The sequence below is a fragment of the Petaurus breviceps genome, unplaced genomic scaffold (genome assembly GCF_028583685.1).
Source record: "Petaurus breviceps papuanus isolate PSGF00001 unplaced genomic scaffold, PetGlider_PUasm1.0 188, whole genome shotgun sequence".
NCBI classification, from domain to species: Eukaryota; Metazoa; Chordata; class Mammalia; order Diprotodontia; family Petauridae; genus Petaurus; species Petaurus breviceps.
Genome location: NW_027185804.1, coordinates 5,928,891 through 5,937,789, shown reverse-complemented (window position 1 = coordinate 5,937,789; position 8,899 = coordinate 5,928,891). Strand labels below are relative to the sequence as shown.

At 42.0% G+C, this 8,899-nt stretch overlaps 1 protein-coding gene across 1 annotated transcript in view; it reads left to right on the top strand.

Annotated features, from left to right (window-relative positions):
• Positions 1-8,899, top strand: part of IRAG1 (inositol 1,4,5-triphosphate receptor associated 1) — a 151,475-nt gene that overhangs the window by 33,837 nt on the left and 108,739 nt on the right. The window lies entirely within an intron of this gene.

The following is an 8,899-nucleotide window of genomic DNA, read 5'->3' as shown; positions in this document are numbered from 1 at the left end:
GGGGGGGAGGGAGAAGGAGAGGAAAGAGAGAGGGAGAGAGAGAGATTGAGAGATTGGGAACCAAGGATGGGGTGGTTTCCTTGAGAAGGAAAAATTCTAAACTCAAGAGGATGTATGTGTGCATGTGTGTGTGTGTGTGTGTGTGTGTGTGTGTTTGTGTGCAGCACACCTACTTGCCTTTAGAATGAAAAGTAAAATGGTCTAAAACTTGGGACTTCCCTTGCAGCCTTTGGATAGTAAGTATTTGAGGACCAGGTAAAGGAACGAGCCTGTCTGTGAACAAGTGCTCAGATGCCTCACTGAGCTGGGTAACAGCAGGAGTCGGCAGCATAGATCTTACTTCAATTCAGCCTCTGGGGACAAAGGATGTCATCCTGAGCCCCATCTAGAGCCTTCTGTTTAGGTGACCTCCTGCCTCCACAACCAGGAAGCTCGGTCTTCACCCTTTAGTGAAGGTCCTTCCAACTAGTTGGCACAGTGGATATAGCTCTAGTCCTGGAGTCAGGAAAACCTGTGTTCAAATCTAACCTGAAACATTTACTAACTGTGTGACCCTGGGCAAGTCACTCAGCCTCTGTCTGCCTCACTTTGCTAATCTGTCAAGTGAGAATAATAATAGTAGCTCCTAGGATAAAATGCAATAACAATTGTAAAGTGCTTTGCAAACCTTAAAGGGCTATATAAATGCTGATAATTAATATTATTTCAGCTAAGGGTAGCAACACCATATTGTACAACCTGAAATGAGCATGGAACAGGTCATGGAGTCACAGAATCTCAGAACTGGAAGGGCTATGAGGGGAGACCTAGTATTCCTATAAACATCAGTGCCCTCTGTTACAGCCTCAGCAAGTGGTCATCTACTTCGAGCTTCTGCTTAGAGACTTCCAGTGATGAGGAACTCACTGCTCATTGAGACCACTCATTTCTTTCCACTTTGAGACAAATCTAATTTTTGTTTGCTTTTATATTGAACAGAAATATGCCTCTTAGCAGCTTACATGCCCTTACCCTTGAATTCTTAGAATAATTAATTAACAGATAAATTAAAACTCATTTCTTAGGGATGCATGGCAGAACACCTTTCACTCATGGGATGTGAGATACAAAACTGGAAGTGATATTAGAGTTCACCTAGATACCCAAGAAGATTGAGTGACTTGCCCATGGTGACATGGGTAGTAAATATCAGAGGTAGGATTTGAACCCAGCTCCCCTCACTGCAGAGTCAGTGCTCTGTACTGTCTCCATTTGCTGTGTTCTTTCTCTCCCAACCCCAGTAACAGGAAGACAAATTTTAGTTTAATATAAAGAACTTTCTAACCATTAGAGCTGCCCAAGAATGGAATGAGCAGCCCTCAGGAGGAAGTGAGCTCCCCTGGGGTTGGAGCTAATAGCAGAATAATCACAACAGAGTGGATTGTTATGCCTGGGGATGGAGCCAGAGAAAGAGAAGTGAAAAATCTCTGGTCTTTAGAGCTACTGATAAAATATTTGGAGAAAGTGGGGCTTCCAAAGAAAGCAGAAAAGGACCCATATGTATAAGAATATTTATAGGGCTCTTTTTGTGGTCTCCAAGAACTGGGAGGGGTAGCATCAGTTGGGGAATGGCTAAAGAAAGGATGGTCTGTGAATATACTAGAATACTATCATGTCACTGTCCTGGGTCCCTTGAGCAACAAGATATAAAGCTAAACATTTTCTGATCCCCACATCCCATCAGACCTCTCCAAAACAGAAATTATGTGCCAGAGATAAAGCAACTTCAGCTGTCTCCATGGTCAAGGATGTCCAGAATTCAAAAGAAGGCTTGAAAAAGTGCTCTAAATCTATGAACTGATGCTCACTGACCCTGAATTCACTCAGTACCCCTACCCCTTCTCCCACACTATCAACAATGAGGCTATATTAGCAAATTCTAAGACATGACATAGGCTTATAACAAAACCCATCTCCGCACTCTGGTCCCCTCTCCTTCTTTCCAGTATATGAAGACCCTGGCTCTAGGCTTCAGAAATTGGTCCTGACCATGATAGACAGCCAATAAGGCTATAGCCTCTCTGGAACAAAAGGCTGCTGGGGTCCACAACCCCATAGCACTGGTGCTGCAGAGCTCTGAATAGTCAGTACTGGTCCAAAGAACCAAGGAACAGAGGAAGTGGGGCAGGGAACTAGGACAAGACCCTCTGGGTGGGTGGGAAGGAGGGAGGGACAGTGTGCCACTCTACTATGCTTGAGGGAAAGAGCATATCATCCAACTAGGCTTAGTTCTGACCACCCTCTTGAAGAAGAGACCTAGGCTAGTAAACTGCCTGGTATGGGAAGAGACTGAGATATTTTGAGATCCATCCCCAAAGGAAACCATAGTTAGAGGAGAGGGAATTAGAATGTGAGCAGGAGGGGAAAATACTGAAATAACAATTTTCAGGAAGAAGAAAACATAAGCAGATAATTCAACAGGAAAAACAGTAACCACAGAAGGTATTGTGGATTCCAGATCTAGTAATGAAGTTCAAGTGTCTGTTAAACATTATGCAACACAATGAAATGGAGGATCCTTAGGAATTTGAAGAGTTCAGGGAACCCCAGTACCCTGTTCTTTGGCGGATCAAAAGAGAAATGAGAACCATTAGAGCAGAATTGATGTACTGCACAGAAAAAATCATGGGCAGAATAGAAAAACTGGAATCTGTGATGGCAAGCCCCACCAAAGAAACAATAGAGAGAACTGTACCTTGGAAATGTAAGCACACCAAAGTGAAGGACAATACAGACAAGAAGCAAATACTTGCCATTAGAAATTGTAAAAGAGGAGGTTTCTGAGAAACATGGTGAGATTTGTATGAAGTTATAGAGTAAAATGAGCAGAACCAGGAGAATGATTTATACGATAACAAAAACACTATAAAAACAAACAACTTGAAAGACTTAACTCTGATCAATGCAATGACTAAGTATGACTATAGGACCAATGATGAAACATGCAGCTCACTTCCTGACAGAAGGGTGATGAACTCATGCTGTAGGATAAGGTGTGTGTGTATATATATATAAAGAGAGAGAGACAGAGAGAGATCGCTAATACAGGACTTTATTTTTTTTTACTGTACATACTTGTTACAAGAGTTTTGGTTTTGTTGTTTTTGCTTTTTTCCAGTGGAGATGGGTGGGAGGGAGAGAAATTTGATTTTTATTCATTGAAAAGAATATAATTTAATTTTAAAAGAAAAAAGAAAAGATGGGGCTTCCCAAGAAAGAATAATTATTTAAATGACAGAACACTGAACTTAGATAAAGAAGACATGACTTCAAGACCTTCTCTGGACAAGTGGCATCATCTCTCTGATCCTCATCTGCAAAATGGGGTGAAAACTATTTGCACTACCTACCTTACAGGTTTATTGTGAGGAATTCATCCTGTAAAGTTTAAAGTCCTGTGTAAATAGGAGCTCTTCCTGCTGCAACGACAATTGTTGTAATCTCTGGCAAATGACACAGTTAAGATGATTCTGCCAGGATGGGAGAGCCACCAGCCCAATGCTGTCACTAGGAAGTCTCTAGGTTGATCCACAGAACACAAGGCATTTAGTATGGCTTCTGTTTTTGTGTGTCCTTGTTTCATTTTTCTGGCTTGTTCTTCCTTTTAGAATAAAGGCAAAGCTTTATTTACAAGCAAAAGGAAGCAAGAACCCTGACTTCTTCCCTTTTGCTTTCCCTGTTCACCTCAAGTTACAGACACGCACACAAGGCAATGGGGTGACAACAAGTAAAAAAAAATGCACAAATCACCAGCATTTCCTGTTTTGGAAACAGTGCATCTGATGCATTCAGGGTGAACTGAACAAAGAAAGTTTCCCGGGAGACAGATTTAACTTGGCATTTGACACGAGGGGCTCCGGGTGAATGGGGAACATTTTAAAAAAATGCCTTTGTCCCCCTGGGACTATTTAAGGCCCTGGGCGCAGACATTTTTAGCTTCTCTAAGTACTATTTTTTGAATCCTGAGTCTCATTAATCTCCCCACTCATGCAGACCATGAGGAGTCAGTGGAAACTTCAAGTTGGCACAGGAGCTATTTCCGAACATGGCTTCTGTTCAGAGCCATCAGGCACCTGAAATGAAAAACTGACACAGCTATGTAAGATTGGAGGGACTTTCATGTTGCTGGAGTGGCATTTCATGAGAGTCAAGCAACCCCTAGAGGTCATCTCGCCTGATACATGAGTCCCTCGACAGCATCCCTGATGACCAGTCATCAAATGACATGGAGCTCACTTCCTGTAGAAGTAGCTGATTCTAAGCTGGGGCAGCTCTAATTGTGAAGAAGTGCTCCAGTATGGAGTTGAAATCCCCCCCACACACACCCTTCCCATCACTTTCCCTCCTGCTGCTCCTAGTTTTCTCTGGGGATAAGCAAAAAAAGTCTAGTATTTCTTCCAGAGGAAAGACCTTCAAACACTCAAAGACAGGTCACATGTGCCCCTTTATAGTCTACTCTTCTCTAAGCATTGTCCTCGGGTCTTTTCAGCTGATCCTAGTACCATTTTGAGTCCCTTCTCAGCTCTGGTTTGTCTCTTATGACATGCTCAATGTTTCTTTTTAAATGTGGTGCTCAGAACTGAATTCCAGATGTGGTCTAAATAGGACAGGGCAGAAAATTCTCTTCATACAAAATCCATGATAAAATTGTTAACAATTAAAATGTCACTATTGTCAAGAAGTATGTGGTGAGAATCCACCTTGCTATATGAGGCAAGCTGGACACATGGAGCTTTAGATGCTTTCAACAGGAAACAGACAAGGTCAAAGCACATATGTCTCAACAGAGGAAATATGTGTATGTGGAATTGTGTTTATGCATATATTAAATAGCCCATAATTTATAAACCTAGATCCTAGAGCTAAGATAGACCTCAGAAGGTTTTTACCCAAAGTACACCTCCTTTTTCCAACATCCCCAAATAAGTAGCTATTCAGTCTCGATTCAAATACCTCCAGTGACAGAGAACCCACTATTCAGTTCAATGGGCATTGCACTTACTATATGCAATTTTCTAGATACAAAGACAAAAAGTAAATAATCCCTGCTTTGGAGAAATTTCCATTCAACGGGAGGAAATAAAAATATCTGACATTTATGCAGGAGTTTAAGATTACAAAATGCATTCTTTCTATGCTTTATCTCATTTGAACCTCACAATAAAGGGAAAGAGAAGGGAACAAGCCTTTATTCCATGTGCCAAGCACAGTATTAAATGCTTTAGAAATATCACCTCATTACTTCTCACAAGAACTCGTGAGGTAGATGCTATTATTATCCCCATTTTCCAGTTGAGGAAACTGATGCTGACAAAAGTTAAGTGACTTGCCGAGGGCTGCCCTGCCTGTGCAGGTCTGAACCCAGGTCTTCTTAACTCCAAAATCAACCCTCTACCCAATATGTTATCCTATCTCACTACAATGGTAACCCCATTTCACAGATAAAATTAACTGAGGTTCAGCTTCAAACAGGCACACTGTTTCAGAATGATCTTCCTGTTTCCAACTCTCACCCTAACTAATATGCCACATTGTATCTGTCTATTGAGCCCACCCACCCATTCTGGTTTTGGACAGCTATAGGTTATCAAAACGTGATAGGAAGGCAACAAAGGAGATGAGGGAAGACATAGCATCATCTCACTTGCAGGTAGTTAGGGAAGGTTTCATGAAGAAGAGGGAATCTAAAGAAGAAATGTATAAGGAACAAATCATAGCCTGAGCTCTGAGTACAGAGTATGGAGGTGGAAGATTGAATGAAGGGAGTGGTGAGGATACTTGATTGGCTCTTTTTAGAGTTACAGCAAGGGACTAAAACTTTATCAGGAGTAACTCAGTGCCTCTACTACTTAGAACCCTAGGACATATTTGCTTCAGAAGTACAGAAGAAACAAGATGATGTGGGTTGGCCCATGCATGATACTGTAGATACCAGATTTCAGTAGAAGGATGGTAGAAGGCATCAGGTAGTGCAACATCTTCTTACCCTGAAGTCCCTGTATATGTGGAATTCTATCGATGCAGGTATTAAATAGCTCATCATTTATAAATCTAGGATCCTTGAACTAAAGGAGGCCTCAGAGGGCACTTAGTCAAAGTTTTACCCAAAATGCATCTTCTTCTTCCAATATCTCCAACAAGCAGTCAGGCAATTCTGCTTGAACACCTACAGTAATGGAGAATTCCTCTTTTTGTTGTGAAATGCTTGACATTTCCCATGTCATTTTGCTTATGAGTCTGTTGCTTGTTGATGGCAACAGAGCAAGCCTGGGGACCTTCTGATCCACAGCCCAGATCCAGCCTTTCACTTAATTTCATGCAACATGTGCCTGAAATATGATCCTTATTTATGCCTATAGTTGTGAAAATGCAACATCACTTTAGCTGCCATATGCTATGAGTCCACAAGACAAGGCTGTTACTCAGTGAAAGTGTTACTCAGCATGCTGTGTATGCGTCTGGGGCTTTTCCCACCCTTTGAGTCTCTGCAGGCTTCTCTGTCAATCTATATTGTATGTATCTCTGTGTGTCTCTGTGTTCATGTTTTCTTGTATGTGTGGTGTCCCTGTGTTTCTCTCTGTGTTGATATCCATCTCTCATTCTGTCTCTTCCCTATCTTTGCATTTTTCACACATCATTTCTACTTGCTTCTACCCACTCCCCCTGTTAATTTCTATTACTTTACTGAAATACATTATTTTAGTCAAGCTTTGTGTCATCATAGAGCATCAGAACTAGAAGGGCCCTTAGAGACCATGGAGTCAAAGGAATAGATTTAGAGTTGCTCAGAAGCTATCTAATGCAATCCACTTATTTTACAGATGGGGAAACTGAGAGCCAGAGAAGGGAAGTACTTACCCAAGCTCATATGGAAAGTTAGTGGCAGAGACGGAGACTGGAGCTAATGTCTTCCAGGACAATATTCTTCCTACTCTACTCCACCTTTATTTTACAGATGAAAAATAGAGGCCTGAAAAGATTAAATCATTTATCCAAGATCATTTAATTCTTACTTGAACTAGGGCTTCTGATTCCTAGTCCAATGTTCTTTGTCTTTTATTTAAAAATTCACTGATACTGTGTGTGTGTTTTATACCTCAACTGTTTCCCAATATGCCTCAACCCATTAGGCCCTCCTTTGTAATTAGGAAAAATAATTTTAAAAATCAACCAACAAGACAACTGCAATTGGCAGCATAAATAGCATTCTGCCCCGTGGCCCCTACCTCTCGTGTCATTTCTGTTGCTCCAGGACACCTTCCTTGTCTTAGTTAAAAATTGGGTGAGTGGAAGATTTTATGTACTTCTCTCTTTTAAGTAAAAAAAACTAAACAAACAAAAAAAAGATTTCCATTTATCAAAGTAATCCTCAAAGGATTTTTTTTTGGTAGTTTAGTTTCTTCTAATACAGAGCAGGTTTCCCAGCCCTTGGGCAGTTTTTTCTGACTCCCTTCATACCATTTCACAAGCAACTTTTGATAACTTCCAGATGGGTCCAACTTTCCTCAAAGCACTTAATCATCCCGGTGCAGTGGACACACTGTGGTTTGTTACATCAAAATGACGAGTGTCAGCCTCTGCAGTCTCCCCCGGGCTGGCTCCTCTCCAGGGTATCAAGTACTCAGAAATGTCTCAGAAGACATCTGCTAGTGCTGCTCCACCATAGGTGCCTGTCTACGGGGGGTCCACAAGCTCAAGGACAGGAAACCACCTTCTCAAGCTGTGTCGTTAGAGTGGTGATAACATGATGGAGGGAACATCACCTTTTGAGGGCCTTCTGGAGTCTCCAAGGATCTCAGGGTCCTTGAGGAAAGTGACCAGGGGTAGTGATACATGACATTATCAGCCCATCTGATGGGAACAAAGGACATCAGACAGGATCTGGGCCAGAAGTCCAAAAGAACTTCGGAGGTCATCCAGTCCAACCTGTTCCCAAGAAGGAATTCCCTCTACAACATTCTGGACAAGTGTTCATCCAGCATTTGTTTTAAAGGCCTTGAAGGATGGGAAATTCTAGAGTCAGAAGACTTGGGTTTGAATCCTCACTTTGATGCTTACTGGATGTGTGACCTCAGTTGAGTCATTTTGATTCTCTAGGTCCTTGTTTCCTTCCTTATCTGTAAAGTTGTTGTTGTTCATTCTCAGAGAGAACCAACAGCATCCAGAGGGTGATGTCTTGACTTACAAGTGAGATAAGGAGGTGGGAAAACATGACCTTTAAGATCCCTTCAGCTTAGGCTCTCTTGTGCCTCTGATCCCATGGCCTACCAGGCCAGTCTGTCCTTGTTTTGGAGCCTCTCTAATTGTTTGGAAGTTTTTCTTTATGCCTTTTCTGCAACTTGCAGACTCTAGTCTCTTGTTTATGAGACGTTAGTCAAATGTTCATGCATCCCCTATGTGGGACTGTCATCTCTGTCTCTGTAGGTATCTCATTCTTTCTGTAAAGGTTTGCACAAAGTCTAGCCTGCTAGAGCAGAATCTGGGGGAGGGGGCCATGGAGGAGCCCCCCTTTCCCCTTTCCCCTTTCCCCAGGAGACAGGGAGATAGAAAAGATTTTGGTCATCCTGGGCTTTGAAGTCTTAGCCAATGAGGCTACACCCTATCTGAGCCCCAGAATTGGGAATGAGATGTAGAAAACTATCTTCGGTGCCAATATACTCTCCACCCCCAGAGTGACTGTGACCCAGGGAGCTCAGCATCACCTTTTTTTCCATAAAAGAACACATTGGGAGTATTTGGCTAATGACACTAAGGGAGAACAGCAGAGGCATGGATAATCCCCAAACTGATACTTGGCCTTGAGGCTTGTTTTGAATTTACTTGTGGCTGGATGTTTTTTTCTTCCACTACCTTCCCTCCT